The sequence below is a fragment of the Euprymna scolopes genome, chromosome 5 (genome assembly GCF_053919585.1).
Source record: "Euprymna scolopes isolate OS-2025 chromosome 5, ASM5391958v1, whole genome shotgun sequence".
NCBI lineage: Eukaryota > Metazoa > Mollusca > Cephalopoda > Sepiida > Sepiolidae > Euprymna > Euprymna scolopes.
In genome coordinates this window covers 139,719,869-139,742,087 of record NC_136486.1, presented here as the reverse complement: position 1 = coordinate 139,742,087, position 22,219 = coordinate 139,719,869, and positions in this window count along the sequence as shown.

Below are 22,219 nucleotides of genomic sequence, written 5' to 3'. Positions count from 1 at the left end.
ACAAGTTGCTTTTAGTAACATAGGAAGCTTTTCGTATTCATTTTTTCAAAACTAACCGAGTATATTAAATTGTTCATATCATTTTACCCAGGTGAAAATGTTTTTTTTTTTAATATAATTATTAGATAAGGTTTCGAATGAAGTAGATTTAATTTTTCCCCATTATATTTCCCCTTTTGGCAATGGTTTAAACCATTTGTTTGATTAAACTTCGATACTTACTTTCTTAAGTGGTCTTACAATTTAAACCAGGACTGTATATGCTATATAATATATATATACTCAATATTATATATAATACAAATATTATAATATATATATACTATAAATAATATATAATATACATACTATATATATTATATATAGACTATATATAATATATAAAATATAAATAATATATAATATACTAGATATATATTATATATATAGACTACATATAATATAATATATATTATATATAAACTATTTATAATATATATACTATACATAATATATATACTATACATAATATATATATACTATATAAAATGCATACACTATATAAAATATATACTATATAAAATATATACTATAATATATATAATATATAATATATATACTATATAATATATATACTATGTATATAAAATATAGATACTATATATAAAATAAATATATATATATACTATGTATAAAATATATATCTAATATATATACTATATATAAATTATATATAATATATATACAATATATTTAAATTATATATGATGTATATATATACTACACATACTATATATAATATATATTATATATATAATATATATATCGTATATATATGTGCTATATATAATATATATATAGTATATATAATATATATGATATATATAATATATATATATATCATATATAATATATATAGTATATATAATATATATATAATATATATGATATATATAATATATATAGTATATATAATATATATAATATATATATAGTATATATGATATATATAATATATATATATGATATATATAATATATATGATACATATATAATATATATATATGATATATCTAATATATATGATATATATAATATATGTATTATATATATAATATATATGATATATATAATATATATAATATATATGATATATATAATATATGTATTATATATATAATATATGTATGATATATATAATATATGTATGATATATATAATATATATGATATATATAATATATATGATATATATAATATATAATATACAATATATATACTCTATAATACATATATAATATATATAGTTATAATATATATAATACATAATATATATATATAATTGATATAATATGTATAATATGTGTGTATAATATGATTTATATATAATATATATAAATTATAATATATTTATAACTTATATAAACATGTATATGTATATATATATATATATATATATATATATATATATATGATGTCATATACATTGATAGTAAATGTTAGGTAAAATTGCATACTCAATGAAATATAGGTGTTGATATGCTTATTGCTGATGAGCTTTCATCTTTCAACAGGATTTTTTCTACATAGATATATTCTATATGAGATTGAATCTCTGTCACTTAGGCTGTCAGAAGTCTCACGATATCAGGACGAAACCTGTCTTATTTAAATTATATCAGTCGATCATTTCGCCGCGAGCTACAATTGTCAATTTATTTCTTGTGATGTTTGTAATACAACTTTGGCATTGGGGGAAACCTCACGATTTGTTCGGAGTCGACTTTAAAATCATCGCTTCCCGCCGCTGGCGATTAATCTGTTTCGTAATTGATTCATGCACTTACCCGCCCAAAGGCAAACAGTTCCGGTGCCAGCGACGCGTGTCTGTCTTGCACAAGATCAGAGAAATACGGGTATGAGAAATAGATTTAAGATTAAGACATGTGGGTCCGAGGAGTGGAAGTGTAGTGTAAGGTACGGTTAAAAGTATTGACATCCAAATAAGAAAAAGGTAATAGGCGTATATTGTTGGGATGAAGTGTCCGTCTTGTTTGTTGACAATTTTCCCGTGCCCGCGAGACATTCTAATTAGGAAATTTGACACAAGAAGTTTAGGAAAATTGGGCTGAATTTAGTACAATTATGATTAATTTTGCAGCATCAATAATCTTTCTATTGGTCGAAATCTATACATACCATTCTTCTGATCGAGATTTATTTGAAAGTGTATTTCATTGATCAATCGGTATCTATCCACTGCTCTCTCTCACATATATATATATATATATATATATATATCTATATATATATATACTTGCAGAGATGCTTGACGTTGCCTGGCCCACAATAATGTATAGAAGAATTGAAGTTTAAATTTGGACACTCCTGCTGTACAAAGGATATTGAACACTTTATTATAACTATATGTAAATCTCATCGTGCGAAACCTCTGATAAAAATATTTGAGTAAGTTCTGCAACAGTTCTACTCGCAGCGCAATCAGAGTATAAGAAGAGGGTTTCGTTTACTGTACTTTTTATGTAAGCATTTCAAAAATAATTCACACGGAAAAAATGATTTATTTGAAGGATCCTACTTTAAAGACGAATAAAAAACACGACAATGTAATCGGCCGTAGTACCTGAGCACATGCCTACCAGATTCCTTCGCAGTTCTACCCAAATTGGATTATAGAAGGGGGAAGGTAAACAAAAGAATGAGGGATGCAAAGAGAAGAAACGATTCTCGGGATATTGTACACTTTAAACGACTATATTTTCCTTTATGGTCCATTTCAACGGTAATGTTACTTTGTGGATAGAAATCCTAGCACGGTCTGTAAACTCCGAGTTGTCTAATATCTCTTTCAAAGATAAGAGAGAGAACCTTACAAATTAAACAAACTGAAATTAAAACTAAGGAAATAGAAATAAAAATCATAGAACGCAATTTGCTGCACTTCGCGAACAGCACAAAGTTTTTTGTAACAAAAATAAAGGTTTTGATGTTTTTTAAAATTCTTGGAGATAAATTTTCTGAACACAAAATATAATAAAGATATAATTGACCATACGAAGTAATTACTTTTAGAATATTTAAAACCCTTAAAAATATTTTGCTCCAGCTGACACTTTAATAAAGATATAACAAATATGGCGAAAATAAATGTTCAAGATACAATATTTTTTCTTTAGGTATTAATTGTCCTGAAATTTTTCTGCATTAATGTGCCTCATCTACTTATAAAAAAAACTAACAATAACTGCGCCTTCATTATTAATTAATTAATTAATGAGCAAATATCACCAAAAGTACAAAACGGGTTTAACAAAATACCGATTCTTCATGGCATCCTCATTAAGAACGCTATTTTAAAAAAGAACCCAGAAACATCAAACAAATATAATCGACATGGATTATCCCTAGAATCGTATACGAACCAAAAAATACATGCAAATCCATAACCTAATATCTGATGAAGAGAAATAATAATTAATATACGCTGAACTTGACGTATTAAAAAGAAAACTAAAAAAAATACACGTGACATTAAATAATATCCGTAGAAAGACATACAAAACCAAGCTCATGTACAAGCTACATTACTCTCTTTACAATTACTTATTTAAATAATAAGACGTATTAAATAAAAACGACAATGAGGCAAAATATCAACTCCTCCAAGAAAGTCGTATACACACGAAATTCTACAAAGAAAGGATGCTTGGATCATAAGTTTACACCAGCGAATCTGGCACCACTTTCGAAACTTGGAGCAAATATTTAAAAACAATCATGTTAACGCAAATTCAATCGCCTTTAATCGGAAACACACACATTATATATATATATATATATATATATATATATATATATGTTTTTTACATGGGGGTCACCACTTATCAAGGTCCGGAGGCCACTCAGGGATAAGGGTCATTGCGTGTACACTAATCAATGAGATAGTATTGTAGTAATCATTAGTATTGGAGATTTGATAGAGTGTCTTACTTAAGGGGGCGATCTGTCAGGAATTGTTTATGTTGGATTTGAAGACATCCACATTGTAGTAAGGTGGGAACCAGGCGAACGGAAGAGAGTTCCACAATCGTGCACTTCTGAGAAAGAAGCTCTGCTCATGGAATCTACGTTTGGATTTAGGCACAGATAAAGAGTGGGGAAAATTATTGACAGTAGCGTCAGCCAGACGGGTGTTTCTCGTGAAAGATTTGCGAGGGGGGCGAGAGATTGGAGCTCAGACGAGCACTTGCATGTAAATAACGATAAAACAAAGACGGGCTCGCAACATCTCTTCCGTGGGAGAAAGGCTGCAGGGAAGAGAAAAGGGCATCCCCCACCAAACTACGAAGTCTATATTGTACTCTGGCCAGGCAGGATAGGCTGTTTTTAGCAGCTCCTGCCCAGATGTGGCAGCAGTACTCCATCCTTGGACGTACTTTGCTTTTATACAGATAGAGAATTGCATCAGTAGTGAGATATCTTCTGGAGTGGTAGAAGGATCCCACCATTTTCCCAGCGTCCCTGGCAACAGATTCGATGTACATGTTCCATTTCAGATCAGGAGTAAAGGTCAAACGCGGAAGCTTGTCAAAACATGGAGCCTCCCCAAGACAAAAATCAGATGGGGATCAGCGCGTTGATGATGTAAACATAAAAGCTTTGTTTTTGATGCATCCTCCTCTTCCCCTATTGTACCACGCGCTCAAGATCAGAGGAGAGACAATTAGAGAGAGTTTGTCATTTATGGCCTTTGATGTGTTGCCATAGATGGTCGTGTCGTCAGCATAGATGTCAACGAATGATTTAAGCATGTGTTTTGAGAGATCATTGATGTATATCATGAAGAGAGTTGGGCCAAGGATGAACCCCTAGGGGACTCCAGCATTAATACCGTGGGCCTCTGAATTCTGCCCATCAACCACTACTCTTATGAGTCTATCGGAGAGAAATGATTTAATGATTGAGGAAACATTTCAAGTAATACCGTAGCTGGAAATATTGTGAAGTAGTCCCTTATCGAAGGCCTTCGATAGGTCAGCAGCAATTGCCCTGGAAAGGAAGCCTTTGTCGGGAGATTCACTAATCCTATGTGATATAACCGTTAGCACATCTGCTGTAGATATTGCAGAGCGGAAACCATATTGCATATCACTAAAAAGGTTGTTTCTGTTGATGTGGTTGACTACTTCTGTATTTAATATGGATTCCAACAACTTACTCATGACACACAGGAGACTTATTGGTCTGTACTGAGAGGGAGATGACTTTTCACATGAATTCTAAAATACAGCACATACTGATGAGGTGTTCAAGGGTGTTGGAAAGCACTTCTCCTAAAGGCAACGCTTAAACAGTTTTGTAAGTATGGGGGCAAGTTAGGTTGGAGTTTTTTAGCACTATCAGTGGAATGCCTTCAGGCCCAGTTGCTTTACTGAAATCAAGGTTCTTGATTAGCTTGGCGACCTCAGGCACAGACCTGTGTATGTTGCATAGTGTGTTGTCTGTTATAGAAGGAAATACAGGGACTTGATGGCCATTGTCGCATGGGGTAGAAGTAGCTGCAAAGTTCTTGGCAAATAGTCTGGCCTTGTCTGATGCGGACGAGATGACCTCAGGTCAATTGATGATACTTGGGATGTGTATGTGTGTGTATTTATGTGAGGGTCTATATATATGCGTGTGTATTTATGTGTATGTGAGTGTTTATATGTGTGTATGTGAATGTTTATATATGTGTGTGTGAATGTTTATATGTGTGTGTGAATGTTTATATGTGTGTGTGAATGTTTATATGTGTGTGTATGTGAGTCTCTCTATATATATACATGTGTGTGTGTATTTATATGTGAGTATGTGAGTGTACATATATATGTGTTTTATGTGGGTGTTTATATATATATATGTGTGTGTGTATGCGAGGCTCTGTCTGTCTGTCTTTCTCTCTCTCTTTCTCTCTCTCTCTCTCTCTATATATATATATATATATATACATACACGCACAAGAGAGAGGGAAAGAGAGCGTAAATAAGAAGAAAAAAATTGTCCTGTGTTCATTAAAAATGTTGCAAACCACCATTTCAATTTGTGTACAATCGTTTCTGAGTCGTTGTGTAAATAAACGGAAAATAACCAGGTCAGCTTAAGGGATGCATTTGGTTGAGATTCACTAACGGAAGTAAAACATCTTTATTTAGGTCATGCATTTGAAGTAGAATACAGACGGAGGGTAGAAAGCACTAACCAGACTTACACTAGATTAGTATCAAAGGGAATGGGAAATTTAGTATATATATATATATATATATATATATATATATATATATATTCATGTATAATTGTGATTGTTTTTATATATTTGAAATATAGCTTAAAAAATTCGTACATTTAAGACATACATTACCAGACCGCGTGTACGAAATAAGGAGATATGGATGAACCAAAGTAATATTCTACATGAATCCGATTGTATAGTCAGTCGACAGTGCATACGAATAAAAAATATCAACACATAGCCAATTTTACAAAATACTCGATGGTTTATTCAAAGGCTCAAAAAATAATAATACATTTCACATCAAGCGAAAACGCACGCAAAACAATCTTTTGCGGATGATTAGAAAGGCAAGATTTTTCCCCTCAAACTAGAGTATTTCAGATCGACAAAGATCTCATATTCTATCATATATAATTGATAAAGAACCTTTGATTCCATTTACTTTGCAACTATTCATATTCGAGTTGAATATGAATAATAGTACCCAAAGATAATTTTTGAATATAGTTTTCTCTCTCTCTCCCACACACATATTATATATATATATATATATATATATATATATATATATATATATATATATATATATATATACACACAGTGCGTGTGTGTGTGTAAGAATACACTTGGCTGTGCTCGGTATTACACGGAACGTTAAGATCTTTTAAATAAATACATTTTTAAAAAAAAATTTAAAGTGAAAAGCTATTCGAGCTGTGATCAAACCTAAGGCCAACTAGACGCGAATTTTTACAAGGGTTTTCAAACCTTCTCATTCTTTACATAATGTCAAGGAATCGAATATAAGCGGACGTGAAACCTTGGAAAAGAGATAAACATCCACTGATTTCCAAGTACCAATTTTTAATTCTGACCATTTAGCAGCACAATTTTCCGACTGAAAACCGATTAAAAATTGTTCTCATGTATGAATAATTTAAGTATAAAAGGTCAAGTGTGTAGATCCAAAAAATCGTTGAGTGTATAGGGTGGAAAGTGTCCTCTCACACTTTCTCACTTTTACGTAGATTATATTTTTTTATTTATTCTTTTTTTTTGCTCAGCATACACCTCCAAACACCCGGGCAACGCCAGACACCCATGCCATTAAACATATATAAAAGTGAACGTACCTGTGTGTGAACATTTCCCTACGCAATAACTCTCTCAATTTAAATTCTACAGACTTGAAATTTGATATACAGGGTACTGAGATTTAGGAAAATACTTGTGATCGGTTTTCGGCCAGGAATTTAACTGTTAAAGGGTCAAAGTTCAATTATTTGACTTTTAAGAACTCTACCAAACTTCCGACAATTTTGGCTCTAAACACTTGAAATTTTACATATAGGTTCCTTGGACATGAATCGAACTTAATAACTTTATTTGAACCCAAAACAATAAATGTTAACGGGTCATAATAGGGGTCTCTACCCAATTACTCAGACAATTTCTGGTCTAAACATTTGAAAATTTACATAGCGGGTATTCAGAGGTAGGGCAAGCGTTTTAATCGGTTTGGGTCGAAAATTTTTAGTTACCAATATGTAAATGTATGTATTATGCATGTTTGCATGTCTGCCTAATACTTTTTACACAAGCGACGGATATTTACAAGATCAGTATCGTTTTCAAGTTCGACATTTCAGATGAAAAATATCGAAAAATTGGCTAAAAACATTAATGCCTTTACCTTAAACTGGGCACTTATCTACGGGGGGTCGCTTTTTTCGCCGATATTTTTTTTAAAAGTCATCCGCTCCTTTAGATTGTCTAGCCTTAATTTAAACATAAGTCACTTCCGGTTTGGCGGTAATCGTAACAGCAATGACGTTACGTTTTCCCCGCTCTTTTCCTCCTACGGTGTACGGGTTTGAGCCTGTCTTCCTACTACCACTTTTTTTTCTTTGCTCAAAACACCTCCAAACACCCGGGCAACGCCGGACTGAAATGCTAGGATAGCTATAAAAGTGAACGTGTCTGTTTGTCTATGTACATTTCCCTGTGCAATAACTGTCAATTTTTAGCCTACAGATTCGAAATTTGATATGCAGGGTACTGAGATTTTGGAAAATCTTTGTGATCGGTTTTCGTCCAGAAATTTGGTTGGTAAAGTGTCAAAGTTTAACTATTTCACCTTTGAGAACTATACCAAATTCCTCCGACAATTTTGGGTCTAAACACTTGAAATTTTAGATATAGATTTGTCGGACATGAATCTAACTTGATTTGAGACCCAAACAAAAAATGTAAAGGAGTCAGATTTTAAAATTAACCGCTTTTTTTTTCAAAATACACGCAAAACACCCGGGCAACATCAGGCGTAAATGCTAGTATGTATATATATATATATATATATATATATATATATATATATATATATATATGCGTCCGCGTGTGTGTAATAAGAGCGAAATTACGCATTCGTCTTATTCTTTATCGACATTTATTTTAACTGACTATTTCTAGAAGCCTCAGCGTTTCCTGGTATACTTATATGCATTAGCCTTTCAGAAACCGAGAAAATTTATAAAACCTTCGCTCTGACTGTGAACGCGCCACTTCTCACAGAGTACTCACACTCCTCAAACGTGTAAAATAGATCAGAAGATGATAACCAGATCTGGAAAACGGAATGATTCAAAATAAGATGTTTTCATATCTTGTAAGATTCTCACTATTAATAATGCAGACCGTGTTGGTTTAATAGGAAGATTTGACAGCATCGAGAGGGTTGGTTCCGTTTCACAGCTGTAAAGAGATTAAGCGCCACTTTTGGAAATCAATGGATTGATTTATAGCTATCTAAAAATGTGTGTTTATAAATAAAACTATTTACACTTTAGCTCTTGCATCAACTTGCAACATTTCACTATTGATTGAAATTAGCTAAAATTTATATTAACATCATTCTGCATGGATTGTCTCATATTTTTAACTTACAATGTTAAAGATCTACGAATCAGGGAGTAGTACAATTACAACGAGCGACCCTTGTGCTCCCATATATATTTACTTCCTTAACTATCAATATTCAGACTTCTAATTTGACAGGAATTCAATGAGACATCTCTGCTTCTGGCGCACATCCATTGCAGGCTTTTCCTTCATTAGAATCTCACAGATCGAGTAAACTCTCAGATCATGAATGGATGAGTTCAGTTATTATAACAATACAATTTGTAATTCTCCTTGATGCATGAAGCGAAATATAAAATATGAAGGGACACTTGGAACGTCGCTCGAGTATATATCTCTACACTTATCAACATGTTTTTTTTCACCGCTCTGGCATTAATATTAAAATACTACATTTTCTATTTTAAATTTAAGACGAAATAATGAATATATTAATTTGTTGATATACGAGCGGCTGCATATTGGTTTACTAATTTGTATATTTAAAAAAAAATCGTGTAAATTAATTACCTGTTATTTTTCTTGTTAATTATAAGATGGCTGCTTCACTAATTCACCATAAGGCTGAATTCTATTTATGCATAGTACTTACATTTTACTGGGTACAATTTTAAACGCGAACATATATATATATATATATATATATATATATATATATATATATATATATATGAGTCACGGTAATCGGATGTTTTAGAACGCTCCTTGGCCGACCTGATTAAGGGATAGCGAGTGAGGAAGGTAGTATTAATATGATATTTTTGTTGAAATATTCGCAGTGTTTTGTTCCTTAAAATCTTTAAAAACATACGTTTCCCATGACTCACCCTGTATATATAAGTAACGTTTTCGGTTTACGTTTGTCAAGTATCTACAAAACTCCTCTTTCAATATTTGGTCTACAGAGTTCAGATTTGATATATATTATATGCAAATCCGTTGTACTCTTTCTAACTAATTTTATCTAACAAGATCTGCTGTGGCAAAATTGGAAACAAACAGTTTACCTTGACAAGGTAATCAGAATTAAATATTACGCCTTCTGTGTCCTCCGTACATTCACAAAATTAAATATTTATCGCTGCCGTAAATTTTTAACGATTCTTATTTGCATGTCCGTAGCACAAACGGCAACGGGGATGGGGGGTGGAGAGATAAATAACGACTAGGCTGAAAGCGGTAAACATTTTGGTTTCGATTCCAGCAGACAGTGCACAAATAATATATCCAATCCTTTCAAGGTATTCTCTGAAATCGGGAGATGGATATCTTACAAAAGCCCGACTAAATGCTCTGCTTAGGTATGCGCCGCAGTTTCGCAGAGAAAATGGCCAGCAATGTAGGCTAGTTAAAACCGTTAGTCTCTAACGTCTTTTAATGTATCTTATCGCCATTTCTCTCTCTTTCACTTACTATGTATACCTCTATTCTCATTATTTCATCGCGCACTTCTATACTTTCTGTGGTCTTACTCTGCTTTTACTTCATTCACATCTGCAGTTAAGGAGCATTTTCTTTTCTACCAATAAGAATTAACGATATACATGTTTGATAATAGCTTGAAAGAGAAAAAAAAGAATTAAAAAAATATATTGCATTTTATGGAAAATGTGAAGATACTCGCCAAAATCATTCTAAGCTTCGATCGATCTGGATGAATTCTAGCTACAATAACTCCCACAAAACGATTATTATAAAACAATTGTGTCCTCAATATATTGAAAGAAATGGGCAAACGTGTATATATATACATATACACACAATATATAATATGTATGAACTTAGCGAAAATATATATTTATTTTTTCTAATTCCGTTTTCTTTACGTTCTCATTGATTTTTCTTTTTTTGTTGTTCATTAATATACATATATATATATATATATATATATATATATATATATACGTATTTCCGTATATATCACGTCTACTAATTTCAGCATTTTCTCTCATATCTTCATGATTGTTCTTTTCTGCTCTTATTAATGACATTTCCTCAATGATCCTAATGATTCCATAGTGTCTTATATCTATTTAAATATTACCTACGCAAATACTACTCTTCTGGTTCACTCTTGTATTTACCTACTTTAAATTACTTTTTACTGCATAATCCCATTCCTCATACTCATTTTATTTTTGAATACCATTAATCTAGATTCTTTCTATATTTGCACAATCCTGACCCTTCTCTTGTTCTGCTGATAAACATTTAGTTTCGAAATACCATGGTCTAAAAGTGTTTTTCTTTAATTCACCTTTAACGGTTCCTTATTGTTCGGATAATAAAATAAATTTATATATAATTTTATTTCTCATTGTGTATTTAATATATATATATATACATATATATATATATATATATATATATATATATATATAAGAGAAAGAAAATTAAAACTGTAAGTTGAACTTTACAATCAAAATTTATTGTTCGACTTTTTCTTTTAAAGCCGATGATGAAGGTTCTCATTTTGGATATCTCTTCTTACTATTAGGTGCCATTTGACTAGGGTCATACATCCCTTTGAGCAACTGCGCTGCCTGGAGAAAACGCTTTTTAGTATTTCAGCTGTTTTGTAAACTTTTCAATTGGATTGTTGAAAACTTTCCTATCGGATTATAAGCATCGTCACGCTGGACTTGTTTTGGAATACATCCTATCTAAGGAACTACTTTGGATTTTGGATCAACTCTAGAGGAGTTTCCTTCAAATTGAAATATTATGCGCGGTTTGGTTCATATTCGTTTTTTACAGATCCAATATTTTTTGTATTTTTTTTATTTGGCAATTTATAACTACAACAAATAGAGGTTTCACTTAATGCCTAAACTATAAAATTCTAGCATTGCTACAAATATAATTTGCTGATTTCTTCTGCTGATGTCCTCTGAACAGAAGAATGATAATAACATTCTTGGAAACTCCGCGAAATAAGGATTTGTAAATTGTTTTTTTTTTTTTTTTTTTTTTTTGAGTATTCAGTCGAACAATAAATTTTTAATGCAAAGTTCAACTTACGGTTTTAATTTTCTATCTCTGTTAATAATCTCTACTCTCTATTGCGTATTGAGCTGTTTTAATTCGGTTGGCATTAAATTTTCTTATATAAATACTGTTATTTATATTCGTTTTTTTTTTAAGTTTACCATTGCGTATATCAGGTAAACACTACACCCCTTTGTTGTCATATATATATATATATATATATATATATATATATATATATATATATATATATATATATTAGCTATAAGCTTGCTCATTATTCTATACGATTCGGCGTAAATTAAACATATGTGTCGGACGAACACACTCAATGGCTAACCATGTTTATGTAAAATACCACACATCAGAGTAATGGAAAAACAACTTCAAGGGAAAAGAAACAGCATAAATGTAGTAAAGAATTAGTTCAAGTGTCTGTTTTGCTTTCAATGGTGTGTACCATTTCAGTAAGTGGGAGGGGTGGAGTCGACACGCACACCGTCCGCATCGCTGCGTCTTTGCACGCAAATGAAAGCTGCAAAATGTATCAACGTTAAAAGCTTTCTGATCGTTGGAGAGGAAATTTATTTCATAAATATTTAAACTCGCCATAAACTTCATCTTTTCAAGTTGTATCTTTAAAGACAAAACAATTTTCTTTTTAAAGCTGCTCATTCATTTCTCTAAATAGCTCTGTTGATCAGTCCGTCGTTTCGTCTGTAAGTTTTAACGTGGGGATTATATGTTCGTCTCACACTTTAGGTTAATGCCAGCGATTTTATAAGACACGCTAAACCATCGAACAGTCTCACACTCAAATGTGTGTGTATATATATATATATATATATATATATATATATATATATATATATATGAGAGTGTATTTATTTATTTTTACAAGCGCTTCTGTGGTGTTGTTCATCGCTCGTTTAATGATTTAAAGGGAAAGGTTATCTGCCCTTTGTGTGTATTCTAGTCGTCTCCACATTATTTGTAATTAATTTTTTTAAATATTTATTTAAATATTTTCTACGTGCATACAATTAACTTTATTCTATGCACGTAAACTATATATATATATATATATATATATACATATATATATATATATATATATATATATATATATATATATATATATATACTAGCAGAAGTACCCATCGTTGATTGGGTCCAAAAACAACCTACAGAAAATGGACTGTGATTTATGAAAGTATGATAGGTTATGAAAAGGAGGGAGTTGTAAAGAGATAAATTTTGATAATCAAAAATTTTACCCCAAGCAAAATATGATGAAAGTAAGGATAATTTTCGCGAAAATATATTTTGTATATCAACTTTGTTTCCATTCGTAGCCAAGAGTGACCAACAAAATGATGTTTCCTTACAAAGAGAAAATGTTATATATAATTATACAAGAAATAAATGTTACCATAGTCCGTAAAAGTTACTTGTCTGGTAGCCAAGTTCAGAGGTTTGTATTTTTAAGTAGTTTGTATTGTTTTTTTTTAAATTCAGGAACCGGTTTAAAAAAATCAAAATAGCAGCGACGTTGAAATGGAGATCCCCGTTTTCAATTTGAAGGAGGGGCACCTGAGCATTCTTTGTTAAGAATTTAAGAGAGTTCCGTCAAGGTAAGGAATATCTATAAATATATTTTAATGGTTTCCATTGTTTTCTGCTTGAGAAATATTCGATTATTGCATGTGTAGTTTATATAAAAATTAATTTAAGTAGTTATCGCCTCAAATTTCGTTTTAATTTCGTTTCGCTGAAATTATTTCATGTACAGATCATTAAAAACTATTTCAAAACAAAAAAATATGAACTGAACTTTTATTAACTATGGTAACATTTATTTCTGGTATATTTACTTTTGGGGTAGTCATTTGTTGGCTTTTCTGCTAAACACTCTTACTAAATAATATCGACGAAATATCGAAAAATAAAAGAGACAAAACCAGTTTTGAAAAATAATGAAGCTTTACTTACATTAGTAAAATTATCCGAAACAGCAAAATCGGATATTAAAAAAGTAAACACGTAATTACTTTACATTTTTAAAGAAAAGAATCGATATGAATACGAATAAGAAGAAAATGGCGCACTTTTAAAGCAGAACCGCTTAGTTTCAGTTTTATAGTATTGAACGGCGTAGTATTGTGCCGTCGGATTCAGGGTTGCACTATTGTAAAGTAAAGAACACACAGAAATAGTTTTAATCAACTGGAGTCCTATTACACCTTCAAAAAACTTGAACAGATATACAAATAATAGTAAAAAAAGGTTATGTAAATATTTTTAAAAAGACACGTAAAGACGTGAGCAGGATTTTTCCCTTCTTTTGACACGATAACAAGTAACGTTCTTATTTTTTATTATTTGTCTATTTATCTATTTTATAAAGAGTGTCACGTGCAAGTGGAGAAGGAAAAACATAGTTTTTCAAAATTTGTGTCGGGAATTGTCTAAAGTTTCGACTTTTTTGGGGGGGGGGCTTTCACTTTAATAAAAACGTGAATTTATGAGGTGACTTTATTCGACACAGTATGATTCAACTCCAAAAATAAATAAAAGCTAACCTGAATTAAGATTAAAGTTAAGGTGTTATTGTTGACCCTCACTTCTTTTTAAAAAAATCCTTGTTAAAGTTTGTGGCATATTTACATTCTATGGGATCAGGCACGAACGTACACCTAATAATTTTATTATACCTTATTTCTTCAACCTGAAACATAATTATCAAAATATACTTACGCAAATAGATACGAAAAGTATTTGTTAAAGTTTGTGCCATATTTCCATCGAGTACAGGCGCGAACGCAGACCCCACAATTTTATTATACCATCCTTAATAAAGTTGAAACATACTTATCAAAGTATTCTCATGTACATCTGTATAAAAAAAAAACTCTTGTAAACGTGTTATTTTTCATTTTTTATTTCCATACTTTGGGGACCAGACGCGGATGCAGACCCCACAATTTTCATGAACAACCATTCTGCCAGATCAAACATACTACTTCCTGTGTCTCGATATATCTTCTATCATTATATGTAATCAGTTTTTTAAATAGACAACCATATAGGAGCCTATTCCTGACCAGACAAACACACAGACAGGCGTTCAGCTTTATATTATAGATATAGATATAGTAGGTTATATATACCTTTCTTATCGGTATCTATGCATATTTTCATATGTCGGGCATGGCTGAATATTACCATGAGGATCTGTCCAAGCTGCAACGAAAATTTTAGTTTTCATATCAACATATGATCTACAAGTCAGATAAGCCTCGAATATGACTTATCTTACTTGCTTTTAATCGTTCCAAACTTGTCGGTAATAACTCTTTAGTCATTTGCAAATGCGAGAGATAACATAAATAAATTAATAATATGAAGCATGTAATTAATATCTAGTGATGGGACGATTCTTATATTTTTCCAGATTCCGATAAAATTATCGGCTCCTTGGTAAATTCCCGATTCCGACTTGTTAAATATGCAGATATGTTCCTTAACGTCATATACAACTGTGGAGGATTATCTATCGATGTTAGCTGTACTTATTTAAAATATGCCAAAATTATAAAATTTATGAAGAAATACTTATTTGGAATAATTATATACAATTTTAACATGGTAATAAGATCTAAATTTTTATACATGCATTTTTTTATATCTTAAACACTATAAACAACGAAAAAAGAATTATTGATAATATAACGTACGAAACATGTACTTTACATTATGTAAATTTTAATATATTATTATTATTATTATTATTATTATTATTATACATTTTTACTTTAAATCATCTTTTTTTTTATTGTTGACCTTAATGCATAACAGTAGTGTCTTAAAATGTATAACCATAATAAAGAGTCACTAGTTTTTGAAATGAAATACATATTACTTAATTTCCAAGGTAGACATTTTCATAAAGATGTTTATAAAACTGTTTTCATCCATTTTTTTAGAAGGTTTACTATTATATAAAAGTCGGCATGTGTGTGTGAGTTCTATAGATTCCGAAACGGCTCAACCTATCATTTGAAAATTTCACAGAAATCTACTTCATATGTCCCATAGTATTCTTAGATGTTTTTTGTACAAGAATTCATCCAATTAGTATCGAAAATTGAAATACTCCGATGTTAAAAATAGTTTTTCTCTCATAAATATAAAAGAATAATTTACAAGGGAATATGTTATGTCACATTGAATTTTATCATATACTTTATTCTTAAAACAGATTTATTTTTATCTGAAGATATAGCTTAATGGAAGAGCATTCGACTACAGATCCGTATTCAAGCCCGAGCGTTCCTTACTATTTTATTTCATTTTCTATTAATATATCTAGATTAATTTAGGAGAAAAGAATAGGCGCCGTTTTAAATAGCCGCAAATCATGTCTTCGTTTGCAGATCTTATAACTAAGCATCAATCAAAAGGTATTGTTCCAAAGCATTCACCGGCAAGCCCTAATATTGATATTGTAAAACACAGAAGAAATTGTATGTATGACATGATCATTATGATTATTGTTCGAATTAATCCATTGGGAAAATTATTCCTTGTAATATATAATAATCAATAAATCATTGAAGCTCTAATAATACATACGAATACTGCAGAAATTAAAATATCATGTTTAAGCGTAGTGCATGGCCAGGCAACGCCGCCTGACAGCTAGTGAGAATATAATTATATGCTAATCTGAAAATTTCCAAAATATTTACCAAAATAATTTTATATTGATTGGACACAGTTACACGAGATGATTCAGACAAAAGAATGAAACAATAATCTGCATTGATCTTTTGCATATGATAACCTTCTAAAACCTTGTTTTATGAATAGAACTTCACAAATATTCGGTAGGTGTAATCACGTGTTGCAATAAACATTCAAATACGAAAAATATTTTATATCAAATGTCACGCACCATAATAAGTTCTGTTTGTAACCAACACATAATAATTGATGCGCCATGTAATTTCTCATTAGAAGACCCTGTAAATTCTACGGGCTCAGTAATATATTTCTCTAACATATATTTGATAAGAATTATATGTTTATATGTTATCGCAAATGGTCAGTTTAGTGAAAAGAAAAACTAACAGCACAAAGCAAATACGAGTGAATATGAAATTACGTAACACATAATAGAAATACTCAAAAAAATGACTACTGTGTAACATTGTCTAATACAAATTATAAAATCACATTGTAAGTTACAATCTTTCATTAGTTCTTTAGTCAAACAATACTTGGAAGAAAATATTACTTTTTTTTATTATGGTGCGTTCGAATGTTCTATTTTATCACAGTATCTTATGAATATCCGCTTCACTACGAACTTTCTACGAATTCCTTTCTTATAAATTTACAACAAATCCCATGTGTTATGATATTTGTAAATTACATTACATCAAAGAAATGTCGCTCTCATATTCTTATCCAGGCATGCCTTCTTCGCATTGTAATTAACTTAATTTAATTTGCCTTTCTTGAAGCATTGTGGCCTTCAAAGATTATATTTGGTATTTTACTATACGTAACGCACGAACAAATTGCTCTAATAAAAAGCAGTATATTCTATAGATTTATAATCCGTTAATCAAGCAAAGTTACTAATTTGACCTATTCAAATAATACGTAGATACTATTTCCCTATTATAATCGTGTTATAAAAATCTAATTTCGGTAACAGCTCCACGAAACGACCCGTGATTATTTGGTAATCATATTGTCTCAAGTAAATATAGATGCCTTTGTCCTCGCCTCTGAGACAATGGATACACCTGTAAGGGTAGCTGCGTGATTTCCTGTGAGATAAGAGTAGCGCAATCCCACCCACACCTCTCCTGAATCGGCACTGCTTGGGTACACTAGAAAGGAGAACGGTTAGACGACTGGAAAGATATGCGGAGAGCACATATAGAACCTGGAATTCCCATTTTCGTACTGTCGATCACCAACGTTGCTTAACCTTGGTGATCCTGCGGGAACGGGGCTGACAATACAAATATGCTGTATAGACAGTTAATTAATATAAAATAATCAGAATCACAATCGAAGGTATTCAAATCATAATTATCATACAAGTAAAACAGAAGTCAGTGAAGTAGGTGACTGCATTTTTTCAATATCTAATACACGCTTGCATGTTTAAAAGAGGTAAATATGAGTTCTATAGGAAAATCATAATATTACAAATTCCCCATGAGATCTCGGGATTTTATCGACTTATGGATATTGTACAACATAATTACGACTTAAAACATACTTATTTTTGATTTTATCTTACTAATGTAAAATAAACTATACTTCTGATTGGTCACTCCGAAGACGTCAAGTTCAACCTGACCACAATGAATGTGGATTGCAATCATAATTAATGTAAATGAAATATTCATCTCAGTTATTTACAAAAAAGTTTTCTTATGGAATAAAAAATTCGTAAAATAAAGCTAACTTCATTTTTTGTACATTATATTAAGTAAAAATATATTTAATATATTACTATGTGTGTGAATATTTAACTAAAAATTACGTATTTTATCATAAGTTAATAATAGTGGAAACGTATAATTTCATGGATTGCTGGTTATGTTGCTGTACATTAAAATTCATTGTTTTACATCTACCCATATTTACTGAGTTGTAGAACAAATGTTTTAACTAAATACCATCACGTTATGCATCAGAGATATTTTTGAAATCTTCAAATATGAAATGTTTTTTTTTCTTGCATGACTATACACAATTTTTTGACAGGTGCCACAGGTTTACTTTTTTTCAAAGACATATTTTAAAAGTATTTTTGAAAAATTATCACCACACACACACACATATATATATATATATATATATATATATATATATATATATATATCGACTACTCTATCATAAAAAATCGCCTACTTTTTGAAAAACCCAATTTGATCCCTAAATAGATGTGTGGGAAAAATCTAGAAGAATACGTATATTATAGAATTATATAAAATATACATCTATAGAAAAAAGGCTTCAGTCAAAAAAAAATCAAAATTACAGCGTTTGCTAGTTCAGCGTTAGCCGTTATTTTTCTATCTTTTGCCGTTACCGTTTGAGCTACTAATAGATGGATACATTGTTAAATTATCCGACTAATATCTACATGTGTTTACTTTTAATGAAATAATGTTTCATTCTACGTGCGCTACCAAGGTTAACTGCTTTGTTTTCACTTTGACCCCTTACCAGCAATGTTGCTGGATAAAACAACTGAATTGAAATTGGGTGCTACCGGTCCTAATACGTTATAAATCAAATTTTAACTCCATAGACAAAATATTCAGAGGCGACAAGGTAATTTCACATGTTCATATACAGCATAATTATTGAGTTTAATATAAGAACTGTGAACCTCCTATGCATAATGAATTAATGAAAATATGCCTATTTGTACATTGGGTAGCAAAAGACTACGACTCATTGTTTTATTCGTATTTCTTAAGAAATATCAACATAATTTGAACGAAATTTACACTCAATCTTGGAACGGATATTATCTGTTTAAAAATAAAACGGGAAATAATATTTATTCACAATAAATTAAATTACTCATATGCAAAATTATTTAGCACTGTCCAATTACGTTCTTAAGTAGTCATTTTATCTTTCGACAATATAGTCAACCAATCAGAAATTACATTTTTAAGTAATCATGTAATTTTGCTACAATATTTGACCTAATCAGAAGCCATCCCAGTGTTTGGGCTCCTTATAAGTCAGTTCTAAACTGTTCTTGGATACTGTGCAATTTGCCTCTTTTATTACTGTTCTTAAGTGGATACAACAAAGGGATTTACTAATATGCGACAGGAAATCATAGGGAGGTATAACGATGGAAAGGGATACAGGAGAATAGCTTCAAACTAAATTTGGATGTGCGTACAGTAAGGACTGTCGTTAGAAAGTGGAAAACAACGGGTGGCAATACTTAAAATTACCCACGAAATGGACTGCAATATAAAGTAAATGATGTTACTGCTCGTTGCATTGCTCGTAACGTGAAAGAAAGAACCATTTCTGACTCGTTTAGAAATCCAGAAGGATTTTCAGAAAGCAAGTATTGATGTAAGCAAGGTCATAATCTAAAGATCATTGAAACGTACAGGTCCATATTCGAGATTACCGAGAATGACTCCATTGTTGAGTTCTAGACAGGAGAAAAGCGTTTGAAATTTGTTTTTAAATATTGATGTTAATTGGATGACTTCTTGAACAAAATTATTTCGTCATATGAAACTAAAATTGAGCTTCTCCGAAAAAAAAAACAAAAAAAAAAAAACATGCGAACCCGTGCATGGAGGAAATCAGACACAAAATTTAAATAACCTTATATCATTTCACTGTAAATTTTAGGAGTTGAAGTGTGAAGATTTGGGGCTGCTTTTCTGCAAATGGAGTAAAAGTAATTTTTAACATAGAATAGAAAACGACTAAAAACCTTTATCAACACATCTGTTTAAGAGCGCCGCACATTTAGGATTGACCCGTGATTTTTATCTTCTAGCAAGACGATGATTCCAAACAAGTCTAAAATAACTATGAAATGGATTAAGCATAATGAGATAAGTGATCTACAGTTTCCCGATCTAAATTTCATATAAATTTATGGAAACTTTGAAATCAGGAATCCAGGCAAGAGAACTAAAGGACTTGAGGAGTGTTTGCACAGAAGAACGGCTGAAACTACCAGCAATAGCCTGTAAGTAAATAGTAGGTAGTAATGGAAAGCATTTGGAAACTTCTAAGACATTTAGTATAACACGTATGTCGGTCATACACCAGTGGTCGGCTGATCGTGTTATAACTTCATTAAATATGATCATCTCATAAGAAAACCGAAGGAAAACTAACAGGGAATTAAGTAAAATGCATGTTCAAAAGAATGTGCAAATTAGCTAGAGATGTTGTAGGTTAATTCAATTCCACAACCATATATAAGGAAGTTGTGTCTTTTTTAATAAATAGAAAAGAGGGGTTTTAATATCAATATCAATGCACACACACACAAAAAACGAATTTATAGGTGCATAGATATATGAAACATTGATTTTGGTATAAAATATTTCTGTTGAATGAATTCCAAAAAATAAAGGAAAAGAAGAAAAGTGGGGGAGTTTGAAATGAAACAAAATCATTTAGTGATCTACGACGTTTATTTAACAAAGTACAATGTTTTAAAACGATAATTACTGAATTAAATCATTATTTGTAAGGGGAGAATAGAGTATGCTTTTAATTCTGAATTGCGTAATCATTCCCAAATTCTCTTTTTAATGTCTTTTAAAGTTCATGGGCATTTTTCTTCCAGTGAATTAAAGCGAGAAATACTCTAAAATTGACATAATTATATGATTGTTTTTGCGTAATGAAACAGGAGCTCACAAGCGTGAGACATTTAAGATGCTGAAATAAATAAAGGGTAAGATGAGTAACATCTTGGAATTTGGTATAGAGACAATTTTCAGGAGTAGGAGATATCGATAAACGAGAAAATTACGAGACGAGGTTGCTAAAGTATGCAAGAAAGCAGTATTTGACGAAATCTGATATAAATCGTAAGATAATCCTCTAAATTCAAATAAGATCGATAATCCTAATAAATATTACCATACCTGGATATATTCTGACGATTTTTACAAAATAACCGGATTATTAGTATATCCAAGGATTATCGTGAAAATACGGAACGTCACGTGATAGACGAATATTGCATTTTTGGCAGCTTACATTTGCGTTATCTCCGAACTCTTTTTACCTGATTGTTTTTATATTTCGAGAGTGTATAAAAAGAAATAAAAACCACGCGACCAGGAGAGAATCCGATTTAATAGAGTGTGGTGTAGACTCACTTAATGAATGAAGCAAACGTTGCACGCTTTATGTCAAATATAAAGCCAAACGTTTTATGGGAAGAGAAAATAAACTGAAGACGATTCTGCAGTCGGACTATAAAACTCGTTGGAGTAAA